Below are 9,204 nucleotides of genomic sequence, written 5' to 3' on the forward strand. Positions count from 1 at the left end.
GTATCCCTTTCTATAGCTAAATAATATGTAATTGTACCGGTATACATTTTGTTTATCCATTCATGTGTTGATGGACACTTGGGTTACTCCCAGCTTTTGGCTACCATGGATGACGCCACTGTGAACATTGGTGCAGCAATGTCTGTTGGAATCCCTGCTTTCCATTCTTTGGGGGTGTCTACGATCCTGTTATATTTTAATTCCAGTTAAACAGTAAACGTCCAGCTCTTTCTTCTCATTGTTCCGTAAGGCAATGAAGAAATAGGTACTTCCGTTTTACAGATGCAGAGACTGAGCAGGAGCTCAGGACTGGGAACTAGAACACAAGCTCCATCCCTGGTGTGTAGCCTTTCACACTAGACTAACATCCCCCAGGACAAGGGCCGTGTCTGTTAACCACTGATGTATCCCCAGGACAAGTGACTAGGACGCAGCCAATGGGTTTTGAAAGAATAAATGAATCTTTTTTGTGCTTTTCCCACTAACAAAGTCTCTAGAAGTTCCCCGTGTCTAGGACGTGTAGTCTTCTCCTTTCCCTGATCTCCCTATGAAGACACTCCCCCATCCCAGGGACTTGGACAAAAAAGCCTGTCCCCATCCATGTCTCAAATGATGACAACTTCAGCTTCAGTGCAGCCGGAGAAAGGTGGCTTTCCAGAGTGCTCTGTCCACAGTTGCAGGAGTGCAACTTTGCCTCCATCCCGCCTGTGGCTTCATTTGAGCCCCACCCCTGAGTCCGCTGCAATGCTGGGCTCAACTGGGTCCCGGCTGGTGTAGGAAACCCACTGGGGGTGCCTCTGGCATGGGCGGGGTGGGGGTGGGGGTTGCACGCCTTAGAGCCCGGTTTTGTCAGAGGTTTTCCAGGCTGCTGCATGATTGCGGGTCCTCCTATCCCACAGTGCGCTCTTGGGATTCGGGACCGTCAGCCTAAATTCCCTTTTGTTTAAAAATGGAGACAAATGCAATCTTAATGGGGTGATAAGCAAGCTGCTCTCGGTAAACGGCTTGGGCGGCTTGGCATTTGCTTTATAAAATGGGGGCTCCAAAAGGATTCCCCGCTCCCTCCACCTTGGAGGAGCCTGGCCTCTGGCTCCCGGGGGGGAGGTAAGGGGTGTGGCTTACATCATCTGGGGTCCTTTGTCCACTGCTTCGTGCCTACAGCACAACAAAAGCTGTCCTTAACCGCACAAAGACGGGAGGCACGGGGCGCCCCTGACTGTCTCTCGTTAAAGGAGGAGGCTGTGTAAGAAAGGAGGCAGGTGTTGGTGAGAAGCACGCGCAAGGCATCCATTTCAGGCCCCCAGAGCAGTCTGGCCTGGGGTTCAGTGTCACCAGGGATATTTCTTTGACTCTTTAGTGTAGGAGGGAGGCGCCGAGACAAAAGGTTTGGTGGGGACCGGGGGACGGGTGGGGGATGGGGTGGAGATGAGCTTGTGCAGGTTTGGCAAAATGTGGAGAACTGAATGCATCTATGTATGGCCAGACTGGAGCGCCCCCCCCCACCCCCGCTCCGCGCCTCCGCCCCTCCCCTTCGGCTGGAAGGGGGCGGAGCGGCCCCCTACCCCCCCACCCCCACCCCCGCCCCGTCCCCGGGCAGCAGAGGGTTAACCCCTCCCGGCTCCCGTGGACCTCGGACCGGCTCGGGTCCGCGGTTGGGATAGAGAGCTGTTATACCCTTGTTATTTTTCCTCACGTTTTTGCTTTTCATTGTGTTTGGATTTCGGGATTTGGCTTTTTCTTTTGAACGTTTAAAATATTTAGAAGGAGAAAAAAATTCATCGCAGTGAAAGGATGGGAAGCGCCGCAGGACGGGGTTGAGGGGGGTTAGGGATTGGGGAGGAGCCATCGGAAGTCCTGGGTCAGAGGAAGGGCACTCCACTGAGCCCCAAAGACCGACACTTGGGCAGAGGGGCTTCCAGCTTTGAAGACCCATCTTCCACTAGTCTGCTATGGCAGCTGTGATTAATAGGGTCCATCATCCCGTCCCATGGGCGCTCCTCCCACCTCCCAGACACATCCTCGGTACAGCAGTCCGAGTCTCTGCTGGACTGGGAGGCAAGGTGATCCCTCGGTTGAGTCCGGCATCCTTATCTTTCCTCGTCTGCTGACCCAGTGGGGAAGGGCATGAGGGAGAAGGACACAATCTCCCTGAAAGGGAAGGAAAAGAAAATGGAGATCAGGTTCCAGAAGTGAGGGAAGAAGTGGCATGGGTTACTCAATGACACTTTAGAGCTTCTTAGATGACATTTATAAGATATTTATAAAAGGAAATGTTAAAACTTGGGTAGGGAGGGCATATTCAGCCTACGGCTCTTTGGACCAGAACTTTCTGAAGTCAGCAGGCTTCATGTCAGAGCTATTAGTCTGAGGCAAAAGGTGCTGAGCACTAAGGTCAGGTGAGAGGAAGATAAGGTAGCCTGGGTGTGGCACCATGGAGCCGGAAATTGAGACAGAAATGAGGAGGCAGAGCTATTAAGCTCCAGGATCCCAGGGATGAAAAGAATGCATGAAGGTATTATCTGGAGGGATCTTGCTCCCCAGAGCAAGAATCGTGTTGGCCCACGTGCTTGAGATGGAGGCATCCGGTCAGTTTGTACACTTCAGGCCCTAGAGAGATGACTAGGGAATGGAAAATAGCTACTTCCCAATGGAACCTTGTACCTTGGAAGCCCTGGAAAGCTGCAGAAATTGAAAGGGGTGAGAAGGGGGCTCAAAAGGCAGGACCAAATAACATTTGCATCTCTCTTGCTCTGGCACGTAGTAGCTCTGATAGAGAAAACAAGCCATGGGAAATGGTGAGCTAGTGTTAAAAATCAGAACTGGATTTCCTGAACTAAGATTTACATGATAAAAATGGACTTTCTACCCAGGACAGAGTACATCTGAATGTGATCATGACAATGGTGCTTGGTGGGAAAATCTGCTACCTGATGAGCATAACTTCAAACTGAAATTTGAGGGGTACTTGATGGCTCAGTCGGTTAAGTGTCAGACTCTTGGTTTTGGCTCAGGTCATGATCTCATGGTTTGTGAGTTCAAGCCTCACCTCGGGCGCCGTGCTGACAGTATGCAGTGACAGCCTGCTTGAGGTTCTCTCTCTCCCTCTCTCTCTACTACCCACCACCAAGAAATAAATAAACTTTTTAAAAATAAAACAACTGAAATTTTAGGGAAAGAGGGAGGTAAAATATCCATCTGTAATGAAAACTGGATATTGTGGAGAATAAGCTTGGCATCAGTGAAAAACAGAAAAGCAAAGAAGTCCTCAGTTAAGTAATGATGTTTACATGGTCTCAGAGGTAGGCTTCTATTAGGTTCAGCCAAACAAGAGTCAACCAAGGGGAGTGTGTCAACTATACTTCAGTGCTTCCATTAAAAAGAAAAAAAAAAAGAGTCAACCAGCAGGAGACTGGAAAGTGGGAGGAGAGTGGAGTTGGGATATTTATTCTGTGACTCCATGCACTGGTTACATCCCTCTCTAATGATCACAGCTCTTGTTAGGTGGCAATTTTCAGATTCTGGTATCTACCCCTCCCTTTGCTCTTCTGGAGCTTGGAATGGTAACAGGTACCCACTGTTGCTAACTCCATTCTTTGCTGGTTTCCCTTAACCCTGCCCATACCATTTAACCAGCCTCTTTATCAAACTCTCAATTGCCCCATCTGAGAGCGCCAGCCACTTCCTATGGGGACCCTGGCCAGTGTAATAGTCTAATAAGTGACATAAAGTTGAAATTGTGATGTGATGTTATTATAAGCTCAAAGCCATCACCAAGACTTGGATGAGGCTTAGGATATGAATTCTATGATGGTAGGAATGTCCTTCATCCGAATAAATTTGTCTCATTGAAATGGGCCAAGGAGTAGGACTCAGTTCATTCATTTAAAGAAATTTTTGTTGAGTATCTACTCTATGCCATTGACCACATTAGGGATTGGGGAGTCAGTGGTGGGCAAAACAGACAAATGTCCACTTCTTGTGGTGTTTTCAGTGTAGTAGAGGTGAAAGACATTAATCACATAGCCATAAATATAAACATATAGGTAGAAACTATGACAAATCCTTGGCAAGATAATTCAAGTTTCTTTGAGAGCATCTAATAGGAGGCTAATACAGGGTAACCTCCTTTGGGGAATCGACACTAAGCTTAGCCAGGCAAAGGGCAAGAAAGGGGGAGAAAAGCACTGTAAGTAGAGGAAGGAACATGTTCAAAATTCTGAGGCCAAAAAGGTTTTACAGATGTTCAGTAAATCTAGGAGAGACCTCTATAGCAAGTTGAAATTGGCTTTAAATGCAATGGGGAAGCATTAGAGAGTTTTGAGTAAGAGAGTAGCATGATTTGATGTCATAAAAGCTTGGTGGTAGTACCAAGGGGAGCACAGGTGAGATGAAAGGATGATCAGGTGATGTTGCTGTGGGATGTCCTGACTACTGGTTTGGCTGACAGTCTTGTGATACTTTCTTTGCCTAGAGAATTCTGAATCTAGCATGGGGGCAAGATGCAAACTGGGCTCATGGGCACAACCATTGGATGCCCTGTTCTGTCATAAACATTGCAGTGGATTACATTCTTGACCTGATTTTCTCTTTCAGAAAGATGAGAAAGCAATGAGGGGAGCTTTTACTTGGGACCTAATTCTGACCCACAAGGCAGAGCTTGTTGGTAAGGTGGAAGTATCTAGAGGAAAGGGGGAAGTTCTTGAAAGAGACATGTGAGTTTAGTGTGTGTGTGTGTGTGTGTGTGTGTGTGAAAGAGAGAGAGAGATAGTAAGAGAGACAGATATGCTAGAAAAGCGAACCTTCAGAAAGAAGACTTCAGAAAGCAAACAACTTATGGCTAGAGATTCAAAGAAATAAAGGCTTAAAAGGCACAGGAAATTCTACTGCATAATTTTTCTGGGGTTTCCATAATGAAGTACCACACACTGGTGGCTTAAGTGAAAGAAATTAATTATCTCACAGTTCTGAGGCCAGAAGCTCAAAATCAAGGGGTGAGCTGTGAGGGAGAATCTGACCCAGGCCTCCCTGCTTGGCTTGTGGATGGCCATCTTCTACCTGTGTCTCTTCATGCTGTCTTCCTTCTATTCGCATCAGTCTCTGTGTCCAAATTTTCCTTTTTTTTTTTTTTTTTTTTTTTTTTTTTAATAAGGACACTAGTCCTATTAGATTAGGGTCCACCCTGGTGACCTTATGTCAACCTGAATATTTCTGTAAAGACCCTTTCTCCAAATAAGGTCACATTCAGAAGTAGTGAGTGTTAGGATTCCAACATACCTATTTTTAGGGGACACAATCCAATCCACAACAATTACCCAATAAAATTCAAGCAGAAATTAAACTAATTCATCTATCAAACATGACTTGGGAGCTTATTCTGTCCCAGGCACTCTGCTAAGTATGGTTTTGCTCCCAAGGGAACACTTGGGCTTGTGGTAGGACACTGGCATGTGAAAACATATCAGACAGGTTAGCAAGTCCTATGACAAATGTATTTATATCCCTGAGGTATGATATATGATATATATGATACAGTTTAATGTAAAATTAGAGGTAAGCACAGCGTATACAAAGCACAGTGGTAGTAAAAAGGATGGTTGGGAAAAGTTTCTTGGAAGAGGTAACATGAGCTGAGTCACCAAGGATGACAAATAAGTGGCCCAGGTGAAGTGCAAGGTGGTTCCACACAGAGAGAAATGCATGGAGTGAGTGAATGCAGCATGTTCATGGGGGTGGGAGCATAGCTTCAGGGTCAGTGGAGGGAGATGAGGTTAGAGAAGGCAGATAATGAAGGGTCTTAGGTCTAGGATAAAGAATGTGAACTTTATCCTGAAAACTGTGCAAGTGTGTGGGGACACCATCTAGGGGGTTTAAGGAAGGGAGTGATATGATTAGATTTGGCTTTTGTGTGGAGAATGGATTGAAGCAGCTGTGAAGGAGTTGGAAGACTAGTGAGTGAGCAGAAGCAGAAATGAGACAGCGAGAGCAAGCGAGAGAGAGGGAGGGAGGAAGGGAGAGAGAGAGAGAGAGAGAGAGAGATTACACAGGGCTGGACCGGGGCAGTAGTGATGGAGAGGGGAGAAACCATCACACAGAGCACTAGGGGTAGAATTCAAATCTGTTAGTGACAACTTAATTGTGAAGGACAAGGGACAAGGGAATTTAGGATGATTCCTGGATGTCTTATTTGAGGGTCTGAGTGGACTGTGGTGCCCCTCACAGGACAGGGAATTTAGTAGGAAGAATGGATGTTGGGGAAGATTAGTTCTGTTTTGGACATGTTGAGATTGAGATGTCTGTGAGACAGGTAGAAATATGGAGTAGAAAGTTACTGTATATACAATGGAAGTCAGGAGAGAGGTCTGGGTTCAAGGTATATTCCTGGGAATTGTCAGTAGTTGAAGTCATGCACTAGGATGACGTTACCTAGCATGAACCTTTAGAATGGAAAGAAATGTAGGGCTCAGGGACAAAAACTTTTGGAAAAGAGCATTCCACATGTCCATAAAATGAGGAGCCCCCAAAGGAGATGGTGAAAGACCAACCCGATGATCCTGGAGAAAAGTGCAATGAACGTGTCCTCACAATATCATAGAGGAGAAAGTTAAGATTGGCAGATGCCCCTGAGAGATCAGGAAATAAAACAAAGGAAAAAGATCCACTGGATTAGGCTATTTGGTGACCATTGGTTACTTCACTGAGGTTAATTTCAGTGGAATGAGGACAATAAAGGCTAAGTGGCTTGGAGAGGAGTGAACAAAAGGGGAGAAAGTGGAGATGAATAGTGTAGATAATTCTCTTAGAAAGCTTGGCAGTGAAGGGAGGGAGACCTTAGCTAGAGGGTCATGGGAGACTGGGAGTTGTTGGGGGTTCTTCTCCATGAGAAAGGCTTGGCAGTGTCTACCATGAATGAACAGAGTAACAAGAGGGACAGGTCAAAGGTACAGGACGGAAGAAGATTTCTGGAGATGAAAAGGATGGAATTCACAGAAAAAGCAAATGGGTTATCCTTGTAGGAAAGACATCATGAAGGTATGGTAGGTCCAGGAACCATAGAAGGATAGGCAGGAAGTTGAGAAATTCCTCAATAATATTGTCTATGTTTTTCTCCCCTCAAATGTAAGAGGTGATTCACCTCTGGGGAATGAAATGGGAAGTGGTTGGATAGTAGAGATGAAAACTGATGAGGGGAAGAAAAACTTGAAAAGGGGGCATATAAAAAAAGGTGGGGGGATCATATCAGTCAGAGTGCAGCTGCAGCTAACAAAATCCATTGCAGCTCTCTTAAGGAGAAAGGGATTTCATAACGTGAATTTGGTGCTTACAAAATCACAGGAAGGACTGGAAGGCCAAACCCTAATTTGAGACTCCAGGAATGAACCCCAGGCTTCTCATCACTGACCTTCCAGAGAACTTGCCACCTCTACAGCAGTCAAGAACTTGAGGAGTCCGGAAGCCACTGCTACCAGTTGAACCAATGTTGAATCAAGAAACACGCTCTTCAGCTGTGATAAAGGAATCAGGAAGTTGAGACTGAAACTTTGGTTACAAACTCGACATTCACTGAATGTTTCTCATTGACAGGACCTGTGTCACGCTCTAAACTAGTGAAAGCGATTCTGGGAAGTTTTTGGGTTTTCATTCTCAGCAGTCTAGGAGTGCACACCTTTATTCCCACTCTTAAATTCTAATAAAAAAAAAAAAAAAACAGCAACACCATCATGCTCCTGCCCAATATAACCATCCCTTCATACAAACAATCCACTCATCCATCCATCTTTTTTTGTTGTTGTTAAAATCAGACTTATGCTGAATATACAATTACAGATTTTGACAAAGCTGATTAGTAGCCACAGACTTTCATCCTTGAATAATAGATAATTGCCAAGAATCTCCCATTCAATCTTGAATATAGAAACAGCCTAGTAGCTATTTACCTTGCTATGTTTTAAGGCAGGGCAGTAAAATTTACAATGCTGTTTTACACATACAACTTCATTTGATTATCACATCATTTGGTGAACTGGACATACATAGGGGCTACTGTTTTCATTTTATAGTTGAGATAAAAGTCTCGATTCATACTGCATTCTATAAATTTTAGCTATATTTATATTAATTGCAAAATCCTTTAGTATCCAAATGTATTTATAGCCCATCAAAGAGAAAGAGGTTGTGTATTACGCTCAGTAATGCTATTTCCATGATAAACAATACAGGTTATGTGTCAATTTCGTCCCATTGGACAGTGTGCTCATCTGTTTAGAAGAGACGGTAAGCAATTACCTTAGCCTAGTTAATAATTTTCTTTTTTTCAGCTTTACTGAGGTATAGGTGAGAAATGAGAATTGTATATGGTTAATGTGTTCGACTTGATGTTTTGACATATGCATGCATTATAAAATGATCACCACAATCAAGTTAATTAACATATCCATCACCTCACATAGCTATAATTTTCTTCTTTCTTTTTTGTGAGAACACTTTAGATATGCTCTCTTAGCTGATTTCAGATACGCAATACAATATTGTTAAGTACAGTCACCATGCTGTACTTTACATCTCCAGAACTTACTTATCCTGTATGATTGAAACTTTGTCCCCTTGGACCGACATCTTCCTATTCCCCCCACCCCCGGCTCCTGGCAACCACCACTCTACTCTCTGCTTCTATTATTTTGACTGTGTTTTTTTTAATGTTTATTTATTTATTTTGAGAGAGAGAAGGGAGGAGGGACACACAGAGAGAGAATCCCAAGCAGGCTCCATGCTGTCAGGCTCCAGCTTACTGAGCTTGACTCAGGGCTTGATCCCACGAACCAGGAGATCGTGACCTGAGCCAAAATCAAGGGTCAGATGCTTAACTGACTGAGCCACCCACGCACCCCCGATTTGGACTATTTTAGATTCCACATATAATTGAAATCATACGGTATTTATCTTTCTTGTGTTTGCCTTATTTCACTTAGCACAATGCCCTCCAGGTCTATCCATATTGTCATAGATAGCAGGATTTTCTTCTTTTTGTGGCTGATTAATATTCCATTGTGTGTACTGCATGTTCCTTAACCATTCATTTCTTGTCATTTAGGTTGTTTCCATAAATTAGCCATTGTGAAAAATATGCGTTCACCTTGCATCCATCCATCCATCCATCTATCTATCCATCCACCTTTCTGACCATAGTAGACATCAGAAGTTGGGCTG

At 44.5% G+C, this 9,204-nt stretch overlaps 1 long non-coding RNA gene across 1 annotated transcript; it reads left to right on the plus strand.

Annotated features, from left to right (window-relative positions):
- Window positions 1-1,204: 1,204 nt before the first annotated feature.
- Window positions 1,205-7,707, plus strand: LOC109245248 (uncharacterized). The gene is made up of 3 exons (XR_002070801.2): window positions 1,205-1,384; window positions 4,594-4,663; window positions 7,333-7,707. It is a non-coding gene; the product is annotated as an uncharacterized LOC109245248 (long non-coding RNA).
- Window positions 7,708-9,204: the final 1,497 nt, after the last annotated feature.

Source organism: Panthera pardus, unplaced genomic scaffold, assembly GCF_024362965.1.
Source record: "Panthera pardus isolate Hobbes unplaced genomic scaffold, ASM2436296v1 HiC_scaffold_12, whole genome shotgun sequence".
Taxonomy (NCBI): Eukaryota; Metazoa; Chordata; class Mammalia; order Carnivora; family Felidae; genus Panthera; species Panthera pardus.